The sequence below is a fragment of the Bubalus bubalis genome, chromosome 11, assembly GCF_019923935.1.
Source record: "Bubalus bubalis isolate 160015118507 breed Murrah chromosome 11, NDDB_SH_1, whole genome shotgun sequence".
Lineage (NCBI taxonomy): Eukaryota > Metazoa > Chordata > Mammalia > Artiodactyla > Bovidae > Bubalus > Bubalus bubalis.
In genome coordinates this window covers 59,994,069-60,014,348 of record NC_059167.1, presented here as the reverse complement: position 1 = coordinate 60,014,348, position 20,280 = coordinate 59,994,069, and the positions used below count along the sequence as shown (strand labels likewise).

The following is a 20,280-nucleotide window of genomic DNA, read 5'->3' as shown; positions in this document are numbered from 1 at the left end:
AGTTCCTTAAGGCAATGGCACCCCACTCCAGTACTCTTGCCTGGAAAATCCCATGGATGGAGGAGCCTGGAAGGCTGCAGTCCGTGGGGTCACTGAGGGTCGGACACGACTGAGCGACTTCACTTTCACTTTTCACTTTCATGCATTGGAGAAGGAAATGGCAACCCACTCCAGTGTTCTTGCCTGGAGAATCCCAGGGACCGGGGAGCCTGGTGGGCTGCCGTCTGTGGGGTCACACAGAGTTGGACACGACTGAAGTGACTTAGCAATAGCAATAGCAATAGTAGTCCATTGTCTGGATATTGTTTATCCATTCCCAACTGAACATTTGAGTTGTTTCCAGTTTTGGTGGTTATAAACCAAGCCACTATAAATATTAGTGTATGGTCTTTTGTGTGAACATATGTTTTCACTTCTCTTGAGAAAATAATGCATAGGAGGAGTACTGCTGGGTCATATGTTAAGTATATATTACTGTAAGTGACTGCCAAAATGTTTTCCAAAGTGACTGTACCATTTTACATTCCTGCCAGCAATGTCCCAATTACTCTGTATCTTTGCCAACATTTGGTATTCACTTCTTTTTTTTTTTTTTTTTGGTATTCACTTCTTTTGATTCAGTCATTCTAAAAGATGGGTAATGGTCTCTTGTGGTTTTAATTTGCATTTCCCTAATGACTAACATGGAGCAGTTTTTCATATGCTAATTTGTCATCTGTTTTCTCACTTAAAAGTTCCAGAAGGTTTTGGTAAATTCCTTGAGGTTTTCTCTGTGGACAATCCTGTCATCTCCGAATAGGGACAGTTTGTTCTTCCTAAGTGGTGTGCTTCTTATTTCTTTTCCTTGCCTTATTGCACTTAGTACATCCTCCAGCGTGACAGCAAATAGGAGTGGTAAGAGCATATGTGCCTGCTACTGATCTTAGGACGAAAACATTCAATCTTGCACCGCTAAGTATCTGGCACTAACTAGATTTCTTTGTAGGCAGTCATTGATGGCCCTCAGTGATCTCTGCCTCATGGTATTCATGCCCTTCCATTCAATGTAGGCCTGACCTGGTGACTCACTTCTAAGGAATAAAATATGTTTAAAGTAATGGCATATCATTTCTGAGCTTAGGTTACAAACAGACGATGACTTCTGCCTTGAGTTTTCTCTTGTACTCTCTCACTCACTTCCTCTGAGGGAATCCAGATGCCATGCTGTGAACTGCCCCGTGGCAAGGAATTGAGGAGACCAACAGCCAAGAAGACAGTAGGCACTCAATCCAGCATTCTGTGAGGAACTGGATCCTGCCAACCATCTTGTGAATGAGCTTGGAAGTGGATCTCCCTACCACCACCCCTACTCCAGTGAGCCTACAGATGACATTGTAGCCCCAGCAGACAATCTAAGTTCACTTTTGTGAGAGGCTTTAGTTTACAGGCACCAGCTAAGTCATACCCAGATTCCTTTTAACCTCCTGAAACTGTGAGACAATAATTGTTTGGTATATATGTTTGGGGGTTGTTACACAGCAGTAAAGAACTAACAGAGAAGCTATTTATTAGATTAGGAAAAATTGCAATTGGCTGAAAGGTGTTTTTTGTTTGTTTGTTTTGTTTTAATAATGAATGTATGGTGAATTCTGTCGAATACTTTTCTGCATCTATTGAAATAATAATATGATTTTTCTTGCTTAGTCTCTTGATATAGTGAATTACTTTGATTTTAAAATGTTGAATCAACCTTATGTTCCTGGGATAAAACAAGCTTGGTTATAGTGTTCTATCACTTTGATGCATTCCTGCTGCTGCTGCTGCTGCTAAGTCGCTTCAGTCATGTCCGACTCTGTGTGACCCCATAGACGGCAGCCCACCAGGCTCTCCTGTCCCTGGGATTCTCCAGGCAAGAACACTGGAGTGGGTTGCCATGTCCTTCTCCAATGCATGAAAGTGAAAAGTGAAAGTGAAGTCGCTCTGTCGTGTCCGACTCGTCGCGACCCCATGTACTGTAGCCTGCCAGGCTCCTCCGTCCATGGGATTTTCCACGCAAGAGTACTGGAGTGGGGTGCCATCACCTTTTCCGTTGATGCATTCCTAGAGTTTACTAATAATATTTTATTAAGAATTTTTACCTTTTTTCTGAGAGATATCTATTGTTTTATTTTCATGTTTTTGTCTGTTTGGGTATCAAGGTAATGCTGATCTTATAAAATGAGTTGGCAAGTGTTTCTTTGTCTTATGGAGAAGTTTATGTTAAATTGGTATTATTTAGTTCTTAAACGTTTGGTAGAATTTGCTAGTAGAGTCACCTGGAATTTTCATTGTTGAAATGTTTTTCATTACAAATTTTACTTCCTTATTAAAATATAGTACTATTCAGATGAGAGTTTGATCCTTGGGTCAGCAGGATCCCCTGGAGGAGGGCATGGCAACTCATTTCAGTAATCTTGCCTGGAGAATCCCATGGACAGAGGAACTGGTGGGCAACAGTTCAAAAGGCCATGAAGAGTCGAACATGACTGAGCAACTTAGCATGCATTATTCAGGATATCTATTTCTTCTTGAGTGAGCTTTGAGAGTTTATGTCTTTCAAGGAATTTGTCTGTTTCATCTAGATATTTGAATTTATGGGCATAAAGTTATTCTTATATAATAGCATTACATTATTATCCTTTATATAATAGTGTTCTCTCTGTAATTACAAAAATTTTTTTTTTCTATTTTTTGACCATGCCTTGAAGCATAAGGGATCTTAATTCCCTGACCAGTAATTGAACATCTGCCTCATGCAATGGAAACTCAGCATCCTAACCACAGGGCCACCAGGGAATTTCTTGTCATTTTTTATATTAGTAATTTGAGGGTTTTTTTCCCCTTCTTATTCCTGATCAGTTTGACAAAGGCTTATCAGTTTTATTGATTTTTAAAAAGAAATAGCTTTTGATTTAATTGACTTCAATTGTCTTTCAATTTCATTGATTTCATCTCTTTTATTATTTTCTTCCTTCTCCTTGCTTTGCTTTTAGCTGCTTTTTCTAGCTTTTTTTTAAGATTAAAGCTTAAATCACTAATTTTAGATCTTTCTTTTCTAATATAAGCCTTTAATGCCATAACTTTTCCTCTAAGCAAGACTTTATATGCATCCCTGACATCTTAATATGTTGTATTTTCATTTTCATTCAGCTCAAGATATTTTATAATTCCCCTCATGACTTCCTATTTGATCTATGGGTTATTTTGAACTGTGTTGTTTAATTTCCAACCGTTTTTTTAAAAGAGATTTTTCTGATGTCTTTCTGCTGTTGATTTCTAGTTTAATTTGGTTGCTTTCATAGAAATCCTTTTGTGTGATTTAAATTCTTTGAAATGTGTTGAGGTTTGTTTTAAGGCCCAGAATATGGTCTATGTTGGTGAATGTTTCTATTTGACAATTTGAAAAATTATTTTTAAATGAGGTGAAAAAAGTTAATGTGAATTTCTCCAGAGCTACCTTGTCTGAAGTTCATTCCAGGCTAGTCTGGAAAATTAATTTACGGACTTCACAAGGTTCAGTACCCAAGGAGCCTGGAGTGTTGCCAAGCCCAGAAGTGAAGTAGGAAGCAAGCATACAGCTATTTAAGGCTAACTAAGCAATGAACCAGAAAGCTGGTGGGATCTGCAGTTATACCAGCTGTTGTATTTGGAGGAAGTTGGAGCAAAATATGAGAGAACAACTGTGAAAGGGAGATAAACAGTTGATGCCACCATTTGGCCCAAAATGGAGGGATAATATGACCTCTACACTGTCGAATTGCAGTCAGTCCTTTCAGCTGGCAAGCCTGAAATTGATTTTGCTATTGAAGAATTATAGCTTCTCAGATGGTGCAACAGTAAAGAATCCACCTGGCTATGCAAGAGATGTGGGTTCGATCCCTGGGTTGGGAAGATCCCCTGGAGTAGGAAATGTCAACCCACTTCAGTATTCTCCCCTGAAAAGTCCCAGAAGAGGAGCCTGGGGAGCCTGGCAGGCTACAGTCCATAGGGTCACAAAGAGTCGGACACGGCTGAGCACACACATCAAAGAATTATAACTCCCAGGAAGCAGGGTTTCTGGGAGGGTAAGACGTAGTGTGATATGTGAGTTCTTTTGCTCAAGCAAGTGCAAAGAACAGTGAAACAACATTATTATTTTCTATTTAAAGCGATCTTTGATTTGCACTGCATAATTAGAGAGAATGCTTCAGTGTCAATGGATAACACAAACAGTACTGTGGTATTTTAATCATTTAACGAAGCAATAAACATTCAGTAGCGTAAAGTATGGTAAGAGAAAGAGCCTGGGATTTGGAGTCAGAAGACTAGGATTTCCACCTTCTTACTGGTGTTTGATTTTGTGCAAGATAATTACTATTGGCCAAACAACAATAGCAATAATTATTTAACTAGTACTTACTTCGTGGCAGGCATTGTGCTAAGATTGTAAATGAGCCTTCCAACAGCCCTAGGAGATGGGCATCAATATTATCCTGGGTTTCAGGTGAGGAAAATGTTTCAGAATGGATTAGTCTTGTGTTTCAGGACACAAAACTAGTGAGTTGTGACGTGAGGATTAGACTGAAGGCAGTGTGACTCCAGAACCTTTGCTCCTAACCCTTTTGCAAATACACCTCACACAATAGGAGTGACTGTCAGGATTCTTGAGTTAATGTACAGGACATTGGGAGTTGACACAAGTACTTATGCAAGGTTAAAAAGCTTTCTTTTTTCCAAGTTGCCAGGAAAGTAAGTCTTGTCATTATGCTTCCTTATCACAGTGGCTCAGCAACTTCCTCTGTGTGCAGCTCTCAGTTCTGAAGAGCAGACCTTGGTGAGGTTGAGCAGAATGCTGAGGCCTCAGCCGAGTGCCAAAACCAGGGCAATGCTTCAAGCTTTTCCCCCTTCACTTAGGTTTCCTGTAAGGGAAAGGGAGCTTAGTCACTGTGATCTTCAAATGACATGGTACAGCCGCTTGAGGAACTTTGAACTTACTTTCTCTGCTTTACATGGATTTAGAAATGGTTTCCAGAGAAGGCAATGGCACCCCACTCCAGTACTCTTGCCTGGAAAATCCCATGGGCGGAGGAGCCTGGTAGGCTGCAGTTCATGGGGTTGCTAAGAGTTGGACACGACTGGGTGACTTCCCTTTCACTTTTCACTTTCATGCATTGGAGAAGGAAATGGCAACCCACTCCAGTGTTCTTGCCTGGAGAATCCCAGGGACGGGGGAGCCTGGTGGGCTGCCGTCTATGGGGTCGCACAGAGTCAGAAACGACTGAAGCGACTTAGCAGCAGCAGCAGAAATGGTTTCCAGGGCACATACAGAAAAGTTAAAAACTATCCTTTAGGGGTACTGCTGTTTCAGGCTCAATATTCACATTATCTCTAATCTTTATAACAGTCTTCTGTGATTGGATTTGTTAATTGGTCAGAATTATTAACTATGAATACCCCATTTTACTAAAGAAGATGCTGAGGCCCTGAGAGGTTGATCCACATCGACGAAGCCACCCAGCTATCCAGGGCTGATGGCAGGTTTCAACCCAACTCTTATCTGTTTTCAAAGCTCACTCTCTGGCACTGGAAAATGGAGTTGCAGCTAAGAACATCTTGTGAACAACCTAAAGAAAGGCCAGGTGTCAGCCAGTTCTTCCCAACCAATCACTGCTTAAACATTACAAAACCAGGAAGTAAATAACTTTCCCCTTTATCTGGAGATAGCAAAGGAGAATCAGTGTAAATGCTGGAAGATCAATTTAAATAAAATAAAATCCTATCATTCTTGACTTTCTATATAGGCACAACCAACAATAGAATAAAATGTTTTCATCCCTAATCAACATAACCTTAGTTATTTTGTGTGTATTTCCCCTTTAAATACTCATTGCACTTAATATATGATAAACCTCTTTTAAAGCACCTCTTCTGAAAACTTTGTTTCTGAGTCTACAATGTCAATACTTTTAACAATGTCAATACTTTTTTGCATTTTCAGATTTTAAAATAACCACCAGTACTTTGCCAACGAACTCAAATTCTGTGAGAGCTCAGCAATATTAACATGAAACCCTGGAAGGTTTATGTGGTTGGCTCTGGGCCACCAGCGGGTAAAATAATGTATAAGTGAGACTTTTTCAGGGACTAAATCTCCAGGTTGCAAGGTATACATCTCTGTGCCACTTTGGACAGATAACTGCTAACCACACTTAATTATAGGCAATCTGCAGACATTTCTGGGTTTACATGATTTTTGAATCATTATATTCTAGGAAAAAGATAAATTTCCAAAAAATTTATGAGACAATAAATAAGAAAGAATATTAATTGCTTTCTGAACCTCAGCTTAAAGCTGTGACACAGAAATAGCTGTTTGGGAAGCAGACTTGTTCTGGGGGCTGACCTGGGTCAGACGCCACACTGGGCTCTGGAGGCTGAGAGGAGACTTCCTGGAGATCAAACACTGTCTCAACGCTCACAGCCGCTCGCCTGCCTCTCCTGGTGAGTGTCTTCCCTGGAGGAAAGGAGATACGAGAACTGGAGGGCTGGAATTCGCATTGTACTTTTTTGCTTCTCAGAACACTTCACCAGGTTCTGTGGAGAGAGGGCACATCCAGCATTTGAGGAAACAAATACAAAAACTCTAAATGACTTTTTCCACAGACAAAAACCAAATCTGTTCTAGATAACAAACAGACCTAGAACCTGGGTCTCAATTCTGAGTTGTATCCTTTCTACCATACTGTGGCTTCTAACTAGATAGCTCTAATGACATGTTAAAGAAATGTAAATCTGCCTTAAGAAAACCCGGTATCAAAACAAATATTCATGAGTGAGACAAGGTGGAGGAAGGGGGCAGGAAGTAGAAACTATTTGCACTTAAAAAATATTCTTAAAGTGAGACTCTTTTCACACAGCTTCTTTTAGAAATGCATACGTTTCTTGAATGGAGTTAATACTCTAAGTCTTCTCAACTATCCCTTCTCTACAGAAACTTTATGATGTTTATTCATCGATGTCTAAATAACTCTTTGTACAAACACAAACCTCTGGCACCCTGGATACATTGTCCATGTCAACCTTTGAATTTTTAGGTGTTTATTGATCCAAAAGATCTGAATAGTTTCATAAAGTCACTTTCAAGGTGCATGCATGCCAAGGATTAAATGAAGATCATAGTTACGACCCACATGGGGAAATCCTATTCTTGTAAATAGCTTTCATAAGAATGGCTCATTGTCAAATATTAGTAGTGAGATATGGTGAGGCATCTAAAATGAATCCATGTGTAGGTCCTTGTAAAAAAGATGAATTAACCAATATCCCCTCTAAGTGATAAGAAATCTTTCCCCTTAAGCAGCAACATGTTAATTTTTCTACAGTATCATCTGACTTGATGCTCCCAGTAAGAGCATGAACTCTGGAGCCAGACTGCCTGGGATCAAATCCAGCTCTACTATGAACCATCTGTGAGGCAAGTTACTCTACTTCCTTAGGCTTCATTTGTGTCATCTGCAAGATAGAAGTCAGATTATTCTTAAAGCTGTGAATATTAAATGAAAGCTATAACCATGCTGGCTTTAATTATTACTGTTATGATACTAATACTCTCTGTGTACTGTTTTCAGGTGGGAATTTCATTTACATTCAACTGTATTCAATACTGACAACATATGTAAATTTAGACTCACTTACCACTTGCCAGTCAAGGAAAAACATTTTTTTTTTCTTCACTCAGAGAACTAAGTAACATTCCCAGGGGTTTGCACTCAGGAAGCCAAGTGCTTCCCACTGGTAGAGCACACTCTTCCCACCACATTATGCTGCCCTTGGGATGATCTCTAAGAAAGGAGCATGTGGTGAACCAGGACGAACCAGACCTGGCTCATCTCTAGGTTCTGTGCTTTTTTGGTTGTGTGATACCAGGAAAATTACTTCATGTATTGGTCTGGGCTTTTTTTTTTTTAAGTTTCTTTTTAATTAACCTTTCTAATTTCAGATAATTGTAGTTTCACATGCAGTTGTATGAAATAACACATAGAGATCTCATAACATTTTCCCCCCAGTTTCCTCCAATAACAACCTCTTGCAAAACTAGAATACAGTAAACTGGATTCACATTGATCGAATCAAGCCACAGTTCTTCACCACAAGCATCCCTCATGTTGCCCTTTCCTCCATCCCTGACCCCCAGCTGTGAATGACTTTTTCTGAGGGCATATGTGTTCATTTCTCTTGGGTAAATACTACCTAGAATTGGAATAGCTGGATTGTATGGTAAATGTATGTTTAACATTTTGAGATACTACCATACGGTTTTTCAAAATGACTGCACCATTTGGCATTCCTCTCAGGAATATGTGAGAGTTCCAGTTGCTCCAGATCCATGCGAGCACTTGGTACTGTCAAGCTTTTTTTTTTTTTTAATTGTAGTAAAATGTACATAACGCACCATCTTAACGAGTTATAAGCGGACAGTTCCGTGGAACTAAGTGCTTTCACACTGTTGTACAACCAACACTACCATCCATCTCGGAACCCTTTTCATCTTGCAAAATGGACAGTCTGTACCCATTAAAGAACAATTTCCTATTATTCCCGCACCGGCCCCTGGCAACCACCATTCTACTTTCTGTCGCTATGATTTTGACTACCCTAGGTACTTTTCACATTTTAGTTACTGTGAATAATTCTACTATGAATACAGGTCTACAGATATCTCTTCAGGACCCTGCTTTCAATCTTTTTGGTATATACCCAGAAGTGGGTTTGCTGGAACATATGGTAATTATATTTTTAATTTCTTGAGGAATCACCATATTATTTTTCACAGCAAGTCTACCATTTTACAGTCCCACCAACAACGCACTGGGTTCCCATTTTTCCACATCCTGCCAAGACTTCTTTTCTTTTTCTTCCCCTCCCCCCTCCCTCCACCTCTTTCCTCTTCCCTTTCCCTCCTCTCCCTTTCTCTCATGCTCTCTTTTCCTTTCTCTCTCTCTCTTCCTTTTCTCTCTCACTCTCTCGCTCTCTCACTCTCTTTCATAGTCCTCATCCGAATGGAACTGAGGTGTATCTCACTGTGGTTTTGATTTGTCAACTGGGATCTTATTTGCCAACCACAGAAGCCACTTCAGCTAATTTAAGAATTTACTGCTGCTGCTGCTAAGTCGCTTCAGTCATGTCCAACTCTGTGTGACCCCATAGACGGCAGCCCATCGGGCTCCCCCGTCCCTGGGATTCTCCAGGCAAGAACACTGGAGTGGGTTGCCATTTCTTTCTCCAATGCATGAAAGTGAAAAGTGAAAGTGAAGTTGCTCAGTCGTGTCCGACTCTTAGCAACCCCATGGACTGCAGCCTACCAGGCTCCTCCGTCCATGGGATTTTCCAGGCAAGAGTACTGGAGTGGGGTGCCATTGCCTTCTCCTAAGAATTTACTAAGGAATATTAAATAGTCTGTGGACTCTCTAGGAGAATCAGTCAGATCTGGAGCCTACCCAGCCAGCAACAATACCAAAACCAGTAAGCAGGATTGCCTCAGCCAGACCTCAGTGCTGCTGCCAATGGGGCTATAGATGAATGACATTGCACCCAAGACTCTCCATCATTTCTGCCACTGAAGACCAGACTTCTCTTCGCCATCCAAGCCAGAAAAATGAATTCAGGACAGCACTTGCTTCTTCATGCTGCTCTTTTCGTCTGAGACCTGTGTGAGTAATCCTGGTTGGGAGAGCCTGCACTCTCGTTGCAAAGGTGCTGGGAAAGGGAGTTTGGACTCTGCCTCAGAGAGTCTGGATTCATAATGTGGGAAGTTACTCTGATGTAGTAAGTGTTTTCAAAGACAGCCACCAAGCATGAGAAATATATACTTCACTTTTCTACCTTATTTATATATTATATAAAATATTATAAACATATAGAGATAATAATAGCTACCTCATTGACCAACCCCATGTCCAAGGAGTCGTGGCTACATGGGCGCAGGAGGGCCTAGAGGAGCTATCCCACATTGAAGGTCAGGAAGGGCGGTGGTGAGGAGATACCCCTCGTCCAAGGTAAGAAGCAATGGCTGCACTTGGCTGGAGCAGCCGTGAAGAGATACCCCACGCCCAAGGTAAGAGAAACCCAAGTAAGACGGTAGGTGTTGCAAGAAGGCATCAGAGGGCAAACACGCTGAAACCATACTCACAGAAAACTAGTCAATCTAATCACACTAGGACCACAGCCTTGTCTAACTCAATGAAACTAAGCCTTGCCTGTGGGGCAGGTCATGGTGGAGAGATTTGACAGAATGTGGTCCACTGGAGAAGGGAATGGCAAACGACTTCAGTATTCTTGCCTTGTGAACACCATGAACAGTATGAAAAGGCAAAATGATAGGATACTGAAAGAGAAACTCCCCAGGTCAGTAGGTGCCCAATATGCTACTGGAGATCAGTGGAGAAATAACTCCAGAAAGAATGAAGGGATGGAGCCAAAGCAAAAACAATACCCAGATGTGGATGTGACTGGTGATAGAAGCAAGGTCCGATGCTGTAAAGAGCAATATTGCATAGGAACCTGGAATGTCAGGTCCATGAATCAAGGCAAATTGGAAGTGGTCAGACAAGAGATGGCAAGAGTGAATGTTGACATTCTAGGAATCAGCGAACTGAAATGGACTGGAATGGGTGAATTTAACTCAGATGACCATTATATCTACTACTGCAGGCAGGAATCCCTCAGAAGAAATGGAGTAGCCATCATGGTCAACAAGAGTCTGAAATGCAGTACTTGGATGCAATCTCAAAAACGACAGAATGATCTCTGTTCGTTTCCAAGGCAAACCATTCAATATCACAGTAATCCAAGTCTATGCCCCAACCAGTAACGCTGAAGAAGCTGAAGGTGAATGGTTCTATGAAGACCTACAAGACCTTTTAGAACTAACACCCAAAAAAGATGTCCTTTTCATTATAGGGGACTGGAATGCAAAAGTAGCAAGTCAAGAAACACCTGGAGTAACAGGCAAATTTGGCCTTGGAATACGCAATGAAGCAGGGCAAAGACTAATAGAGTTTTGCCAAGAAAATGCACTGGTCATAACAAACACCCTCTTCCAACAACACAAGAGAAGACTCTACACATGGACATCACCAGATGGTCAACACCGAAATCAGATTGATTATATTCTTTGCAGCCAAAGATGGAGAAGCTCTATACAAGTCAGCAAAAACAAGACCAGGAGCTGACTGTGGCTCAGACCATGAACTCCTTACTGCCAAATTCAGACTTAAATTGAAGAAAGTAGGGAAAACCACTAGACCATTCAAGTATGACCTAAATCAAATCCCTTATGATTATACAGTGGAAGTGAGAAATAGATTTAAGGGCCTAGATCTGATAGATAGAGTGCCTGATGAACTATGGAATGAAGTTCATGACATTGTATAGGAGACAGGGATCAAGATCATTCCTATAGAAAAGAAATGCAAAAAAGCAAAATGGCTGTCTGGGGAGGCCTTACAAATAGCTCTGAAAAGAAGAGAAGCGAAAAGCAAAGGAGAAAAGGAACAATATAAACATCTGAATGCAGAGTTCCAAAGAATAGCAAGAAAAGATAAGAAAGCCTTCTTCAGTGATCAATGCAAAGAAATAGAGGAAAACAACAGAATGGGAAAGACTAGGGATCTCTTCAAGAAAATCAGAGATATCAAAGGAACATTTCATGCAAAGATGGTTTCAATAAAGGACAGAAATGGTATGGACCTAACAGAAGCAGAAGATATTAAGAAGAGATGGCAAGAATACACAGAAGAACTGTACAAAAAAGATATTCACGACCAAGATAATCACGATGGTGTGATCACTGACCCAGAGCCAGACATCCTGGAATGTGAAGTCAAGTGGGCCTTAGAAAGCATCACTACGAACAAAGCTAGTGGAGGTGATGGAATTCCAGTTGAGCTATTCCAAATCCTGAAAGATGATGCTGTGAAAGTGCTGCACTCAATATGCCAGCAAATTTGGAAAACTCAGCAGTGGCTGAGTTTGGAAAAAGTCAGTTTTCATTCCAATCCCAATGAAAGGCAATGCCAAAGAATGCTCAAACTACCGCACAATTGCACTCATCTCACACGCTAGTAAAGTAATGCTCAAAATTCTCCAAGCCAGGCTTCAGCAATATGTGAACCGTGAAATTCCTGATGTTCAAGCTGGTTTTAGAAAAGGCAGAGGAATCAGAGATCAAATTGCCAACATCTGCTGGATCATGGAAAAAGCAAGAGAGTTCCAGAAAAACATCTATTTCTGCTTTATTGACTATGCCAAAGCCTTTGACTGTGTGCATCACAATAAACTGGGAAATTCTGAAAGAGATGGGAATACCAGACCACCTGATCTGTCGCTTGAGAAATCTGTATGCAGGTCAGGAAGCAACAGTTAGAACTGGACATGGAACAACAGACTGGTTCCAAATAGGAAAAGGAGTTCATCAAGGCTGTATATTGTCACCCTGTTTATTTAACTTATATGCAGAGTACATCATGAGAAACGCTGGACTGGAAGAAACACAAGCTGGAATCAAGATTGCCGGGAGAAATATCAATAACCTCAGATATGCAGATGACACTACCCTTATGGCAGAAAGTGAAGAGGAACTCAAAAGCCTCTTGATGAAAGTGAAAGAGGAGAGTGAAAAAGTTGGCTTAAAGCTCAACATTCAGAAAACGAAGATCATGGCATCTGGTCCCATCACTTCATGGGAAATAGATGGGGAAAATAGTGTCAGACTTTATTTTTCTGGGCTCCAAAATCACTGCAGATGGTGACTGCAGCCATGAAATTAAAAGACGCTTACTCCTTGGAAGGAAGGTTATGACCAACCTAGATAGCATATTCAAAAGCAGAGACATTACTTTGCCAACAAAGGTCCGTCTAGTCAAGGCTATGGTTTTTCCTGTGGTCATGTATGGATGTGAGAGTTGGACTGTGAAGAAGGCTGAGCGCCGAAGAATTGATGCTTTTGAACTGTGGTGTTGGAGAAGACTCTTGAGAGTCCCTTGGACTGCAAGGAGATCCAACCAGTCCATTCTAAAGTAGATCAGCCCTGGGATTTCTTTGGAAGGAATGATGCTAAAGCTAAAACTCCAGTTTTAGCCAGTTTTTGGCCACCTCATGTGAAGAGTTGACTCATTGGAAAAGACTGTGATGCTGGGAGGGATTGGGGGCAGGAGGAGAAGAGGACGACAGAGGATGAGATGGCTGGATGGCATCACTTACTCGATGGACGTGAGTCTGAGTGAACTCCGGGAGTTGGTGATGGACAGGGAGGCCTGGCGTGCTGTGATTCATGGGGTCGCAAAGAGTCAGACACAACTGAGTGACTGATCTGATCTGATCTGACATATCTTAAAGATGAAATGAAATTCCATATGGAAAATGCGTAACAGTGTCTGGCACATTGCAGATGCCAATGATGTTATCCTTATTTCTCTTAACTAAATGTGTTATTTCCTGTGTGATATAAGGCTGACATGGAGGCAGCTGTATGTTACAATTTTAGGAGCCTCAGAAGAGCTCTATGACATCCTCAGCATCATATTGAAAATAAAGTTCCATGTTATTATTTTAGCTTTATTTCTGATCTTGAGAGAAGGCAAATATCTGAAAAGAGAGTGCTATTTTAGGATATTAAGGCATATTAATATTAATACAAAGCCATATCATATGTTGGAAAGAGCGCTCCTTTGGACATTAAGAGGTCTGAGTTCAAATTCTGTCTCTTTGTAACTGACTGTACAATCCTGAGCAGTTGATTACCCTTTCTTGGCCTCTCCCCTCTGTGAAAAGGAGGGTGAGGTGCTGAACCACCATCTAGATCTAGTATCATGCTGCCATAAATTGAGGCTCTTGAGAGCAGATTTTTGGTGTGGAGCAGAAAGGAGAAAGCAGGAATTCTCTGGTTCCTTGAAAGAGTGTAAAATAATTCTTGGGGGAAGAAAATGATACCAAAGGACATCAAACTGATAGAAAGAGAGCACTGGACTGCAAGGGCTGCTGTAAGCTGAGACTCAGTAGAAACATTAAAGAATAAGTGGTATAAAAGTTAAGATTTTGTGAATTACTTAAGTATCTTGAAATTCTCTCTTGGGAAATAATTGCTAATAAAAATAGAGACAGTTACTGAGTAACTGTTTCCTGTACCATGTTGTAGATACAAAGTTTCACTGACATACAGTTCTCAGGCATTAATTCCAGAGGGCAAGACAGAAATGTAATTAGAATACAGTGTGGCAATTCCACAAAAGCAAGCGCCAAGTGTGGCATTATAAGTTATTTGCATTTTGGAGAGTTACGTATTGAAATACCAACAATTAAAAAAAACTCTGCACGTTTTTTACAGTCTTGTTCCCATCACTGCTGTCTTAAGATCAAGCAGGGACAGTTTGATAAAGGAGAGTCTATATGTGCGTTAATCTAACACACACACACACACACACACTGTTTCAAGTTGGGAAAACAAGACTTAGCTTTGCAAAGAGTTGGACATGACTGAGAGATGAACACTTTCACTTCCTTTAATAATGGGAGCCATAATATGCTCCATAAATATTAAAGATTATTGAGATGACATTGGCAAAGCATTCTTCAACTTGTCTCAGAAAAAGTGGAACCAACTTTAAGATGCAGGTCTAAATGTCACACTGTACAAAAATTCTTACAGATCTTTCAGCTGGAAACAATCTCCACTACATTGCTAGTCTGCCCAGGATTAGAGCTGTTTTGCCAATGTCCATCTCAAATCAGACTGTGCTCACTGACTGTTTTACTCATGTTTGTATCTCTCCAAGTCTGTAGATCATTGCCACACCCATGATAGGGGACTGATACAAATATACCCAATTAAGCTGAGTGTTGGAAGACTTTCTCAAAGGATATGCTGTATGTTAGAAATTAGAATCCATGTGCATTTTCTAAGGCTGAGAGCAGTTTAAGCTTATCATTTGACTTTGTGGAACCACAATAAAAAAGCAGGCTATCTGAGTAACTGTGTTTTGGCTAATCAGAATGGATTAGATGCTATTTCATTAACTGTAAGAAATATGGCAAGACTGTTAATTCATTCTTGCTTTACCAGATAGTGAAGCTTTCTGTTTTAACTTGCTCTGCTAAAACTTAGTGGTATAAAAGTACAGAGAATTGCGTGGAAATGAAAAGAAAAAGTAATCTTCAGAGAGTTTATTTAGACATTAGTTGTCCATAAATATCACACAGATCTTCCTCTTTTAAGTCTTCCTAAAAAGTCTGTTTAAAGGGCTACAGTAAAATAGGTGTAAAGCATTCACTTACATTTAGTGCTTTTAAAATTCCCATTTTGAGTTTCCCTGGTGGTCCAGTGGGTTAAGAATCTCCCGCCAATGCAGGGACACAGGTTAGATTCCTGGTCCGGGCAGATTCCATATGCCACGGGGTAACTAAGGCAGTGGCCACAAGTACTGAGCCTGTGCTCCACAGCCACGAGCCATGAAATAGCATCTAATCCACTCTGATTAGCCGAAACACGGTTACTCAGATAGCCTGCTTTTTTATTGTGGTTCCACAAAGTCAAATGATAAGCTTAAAACTGCTCTCAGCCTTAGAAAATGCACATGGATTCTAATTTCTAACATACAGCATATCCTTTGAGAAAGTCTTCCAACACTCAGCTTAATTGGGTATATTTGTATCAGTCCCCTATCATGGGTGTGGCAATGATCTACAGACTTGGAGAGATACAAACATGAGTAAAACAGTCAGTGAGCACAGCCTAATTGAGATGGACATTGGCAAAACAGCTCTAATCCTGAGCCGGCGTGCTGCAACTGCTGAAGCCTGCGCACCCAGAGCTCCTGCTCCACAAGAGAGGCTGCTGCAATGAGAGAGCACCACAACCAGAGAGCAGCCCTCACTCCCGACAAATGAAGAAACACCCTCGTGGCCTCGGACTCAGCTAAGCCAAAAATAAATAAATTTAAAATATGAAATAAAATCCCAGCTTAACTGACAGGAGAAAATGTATTGTTATGGGAATGTGACACATATAATAAATGACATTCTTGCCATTTGCATTGTTTTAGACGACATGGTATTCCTTCTTTAGGGGATCATATTTAAAGTGGCCCCTACATAATAATCTAGGTCAAACAATGCCCCTAGTTATATTATTTGCCTATTTAATGTTTTCAGCTCCAAATTAACCCTTTTATCCTGGGGCTAGAAGTCTGCAAACTGTATATTCCAGAATCCACTGCAGTTAGGGTGGACCTCCTGGAGACACTAGAGAATGGATAGTAGGAGAAAAAGCCTCCTTCCTGTTTCTTGCTATTCCTTAACTGTGCAAGTTCTCCTTAACTCCTGCTTCTTTTAGCCCTTCCAGAGTCAGTACTACACATGGTCAAAGGTACCAGCAGCAGCTCCTCTTAAGGTCTGAGTCCCAACTTCATGGGACTTTCCTCTGAGCTCTTGCTGCACTGTGGCAGCCAGGTAGCAGACCCTCCCCAGGGCCAGAGTTCTCATACAGTGGGTCTTCTCTGAGCCCCTCCCCAGGTTCTAGTAATTGCAGACTTTACCCTTTCGTTCCTCTAACCCTATCACTGGTAACTGCTTCTTGCAGTGCAGTTGTCTATTTTTAATGTCCTATTTTTGTCTTTTCAGTCCTCTAATATCTGTTTAACATTTCCCTGTGTTAATTCTTTTAATTCTCCTCTAGTAAAATACCTACTGGGGTTTCCTGTTATGTTGCCTAGACCCTGACTAACCAGATTCTGAGCCTAGGAATCAAGGTTCAATATTTTAAAACAATTTTTTGCCTAGACTCTGAGCCTAGCTACCTAGGCTCTGTATTCTAAAACTCACACCACTTCCCTCATTTTCAGAAAACGGACGTATTTTTCTAATGTTTCTGCATTTTGTAGGAGCTAGGCTACGAGCTAAAGAAAAATTTTCTTATACCCATGAATAAGTTACACTCACGAGCAGGTAACCCCATTACTGACAACACAATGTTCATCGTATTGTTGTCTGATTCAACAAACATTTACCGCTCACTGACTATGAGGCAGGAACTGTTAGATACTGGGGATGCAAACATAAATGTCATTGTTCTTATCCTTAAGAGAACAGAAATGCTTACCGATTACTTAGTATTAGTAATAGCTTTGATCAAGGATGCACAGAGGCTGTGGGATCCTGGAGGCTTTGGAAGTGGGTGTTAAGGAATGGAATTGGACACTGGTACCCACTGTGAGTTTTTCAGAAAGCATAAACTGAGAAATATATATTGGGCAGCAGAGTCAGTGCTTTGTATGGAGCATTTCAATGTCAAATGGCTGGGATGCCCTGGCAGGTGCTCAGTGACTAACAGATACCTGGATTGTCTGTGTCCTCTAGTCATAACAAGATGATCACACCAAAGTTAGTAATCCAGTAAGATTTAGATTTGAGAAACATGACAAGGAGGAAGTTAAATACCCCAAATTAAATGCCATATTTAGAATGTGCTAAATCTTATACTTACCAAAATTACTGAGAAAAGAGCTAGTGGTTGAAGATCATAATGATTTAATGAACCATTTCACTCACAGTTGGTGAGTGGGTTTGTATTTTAAGCCTCACCATCAGAACAAGACCCAGTTTCCCCCACAGTCAGTCTCTCCCATCAGGAAGCTTCCATAAGCCTCTTATCCTTATACATCAGAGGGCAGACAGAATGAAAACCACAATCACAGAAAACTAACCAAACTGATCACATGGACCACAGCCTTGTCTAACTCAATGAAACTATGAGCCATGCCATGTAGGGCCACCCAAGACAGACAGGTCATAGTGGAGAAATCTGAAAAAACGTGGTCCACTGGAGAAGGGAATGGCAAACCACTTGCCTTGAGAATCCCATGATCAGCATGAAAAGGCAAAAAGATAGGACACTGAAGATGAACTCCCCAGGTCGGTAGGTGCCCAATATGCTACGAGAGATCAGTGGAGATATAACTCCAGAAAAAATGAAGAGACAGAGCCAAAGCAAAAACAAAACCTAGTTGTAGATGTGACTGCTGATGGAAGTAAAGTGTGATGCTGCAAAACAAAGCAATATTGCATAGGAACCTTGAATGTTCAGGTCCATGAATCAAGGCAAATTGGAAGTGGTCGCACAGGAGATGGCAAGAGTAAACATCAACATTTTAGGAATCAGTGAACTAAAATGGACTGGAATGGGTGAATTTAACTCAGATGGCCATTATATCTACTACTGTGGGCAGGAATCCCTTAGAAGAAACGGAGTAGCCATAATAGTAAACAAAAGAGTCTGAAATGCAGTACTTGGATGCAATCTCAAAAACAACAGAATGCTCTCTGTTCATTTCCAAGGTAAACCATTCAATATCACAGTAATCCAAGTCTATGCCCCAACCAGTAACGCTGAAGAAGCTGAAGTTGAACAGTTCTATGAAGACCTACAAGACCTTCTAGAACTAACACCCCAAAAAGATGTCCTTTTTATTATAGGGGACTGGAATGCAAAAGTAGGAAGTCAAGAGATACCTGGAGTAACAGGCAAATTTGGCCTTGGAGTACAAAACGAAGCAGGTGAAAGGCAAAGAGACTTTTGCCAAGAGAACACACTGATCATAGCAAACGCCCTCTTCCAACAACACAAGAGACGACTCTACACATGGATATTACCAGATGGTCAGTACCAAAATCAGCTTGATTATATTCTTTGCAGCCAAAGATGGAGAAGCTCTATACAGTCAGCAAAAACAAGACCAGGATCTGACTGTGGCTTGTATCATGAACTCTTTATTGCCAAATTCAGACTTGAAGAAAGTAGGGAAAACCACTAGACCATTCAGGTATGACCTAAATCAAATCCTTTGCGTTTATACAGTGGAAGTGACAAATAGATTCAAGGGATTAGATATGATAGACAAGAGTGCCTGAAGAACTATGGATGGAGATTCGTGACACTGTACAGGAGGCGGGGATCAAGACCATCCCCAAGAAAAAGAAATGCAAAAAGCCAAAATGGTTGTCTGACAAGGCCTTACAAATAGCTGAGAAAAGAAGAGAAGTGAAAGGCAAAGGAGAAAAGGAAAGATATACCCATCTGAATGCAGAGTTCCAAAGAATAGCAAGGAGAGATAAGAAAGCCTTCCTCAGTGATCAATGCAAAGAAAGAGAGGAAAACAATAGAATGGGAAAGACTAGAGATCTCTTCAAGAAAATTAGAGACACCAAGGGAACATTTAATACAAAGATGAGCACAATAAAGGACAGAAATGGTAGGGACCCAGCAGAAGCAGAAGATATTAAGAAGAGGTGGCAAGAATACACAGAAGAACTATACAAAAAAGACCCAGATACTCTTCATGACCCAGATAATCGCGATGGTGTGATCAATGGTCTGTAAAGTCAGACATCCCGGAATCTGAAGTCAAGTAGGCCTTAGGAAGCATCACTACGAACAAAGCTAGTGGAGGTGATGGAATTTCAGTTGAGCTATTTCAACCTAAAAGGTGGTGCTGTGAAAGTGCTGCACTCAATATGCCAGCAAATCTGGAAAACTCAGCAGTGGCCACAGGACTGGAAAAGGTCAGTTTTCATTCCAATCCCAAAGAAAGGCAATGCCAAAGAATGTTCAAACTACCACACAATTGCACTCATCTCACACTCTAGCAAATGCTCAAAATTCTCCAAGCCAGGCTTCAACAGTACATGAACCATGAACTTCCATATGTTCAAGCTGGATTTAGAAAAGGCAGAGGAACCAGAGATCAAATTGTGAACATCCACTGGATCATCGAAAAAGCAAGAGAGTTCCAGAAACACATCCACTTTGACTACACCAAAGCCTTTGACTGGGTGGATCACCACAAACTGTGGAAAATTCTTAATGAGATAGGAATACCAGACTACCTGACCTGCCTCCTGAGAAATCTGTATGCAGGTCAAGAAGCAACAGTTAGAACTGGACATGGAACAACAGACTGGCTCCAAATCAGGACAGGAGTATGTCAGGCTGTATATTATCACGCTGCTTATTTAACTTCTATGCAGAGTACCTCATGTGAAATGCCAGGTTGGATGAACCACAAGCTGGAATCAAGATTTCCAGGAGAAATATCAATAACCTCAGATATGCAGATGACTGCACACTTATGGCAGAAAGTGAAGAAGAACTAAAGAGCCTATTGATGAAAGTGAAAGAAGAGAGTTGAAAAAGTTGGCTTAAAACTCAACATTCAGAAAACTAAGATCATGGCA

General features: G+C 40.8%; 1 long non-coding RNA gene across 1 annotated transcript; it reads right to left on the bottom strand.

Moving 5' to 3' along the window:
• Positions 1 to 4,210: 4,210 nt before the first annotated feature.
• On the bottom strand, positions 4,211 to 7,126 carry LOC123328090. Its single transcript, XR_006542854.2, has 2 exons — positions 6,401 to 7,126; positions 4,211 to 4,916 (listed from the first exon to the last, which is right to left on the bottom strand). It is a non-coding gene; the product is annotated as an uncharacterized LOC123328090 (long non-coding RNA).
• Between the last annotated feature and the right edge of the window lie 13,154 nt (positions 7,127 to 20,280).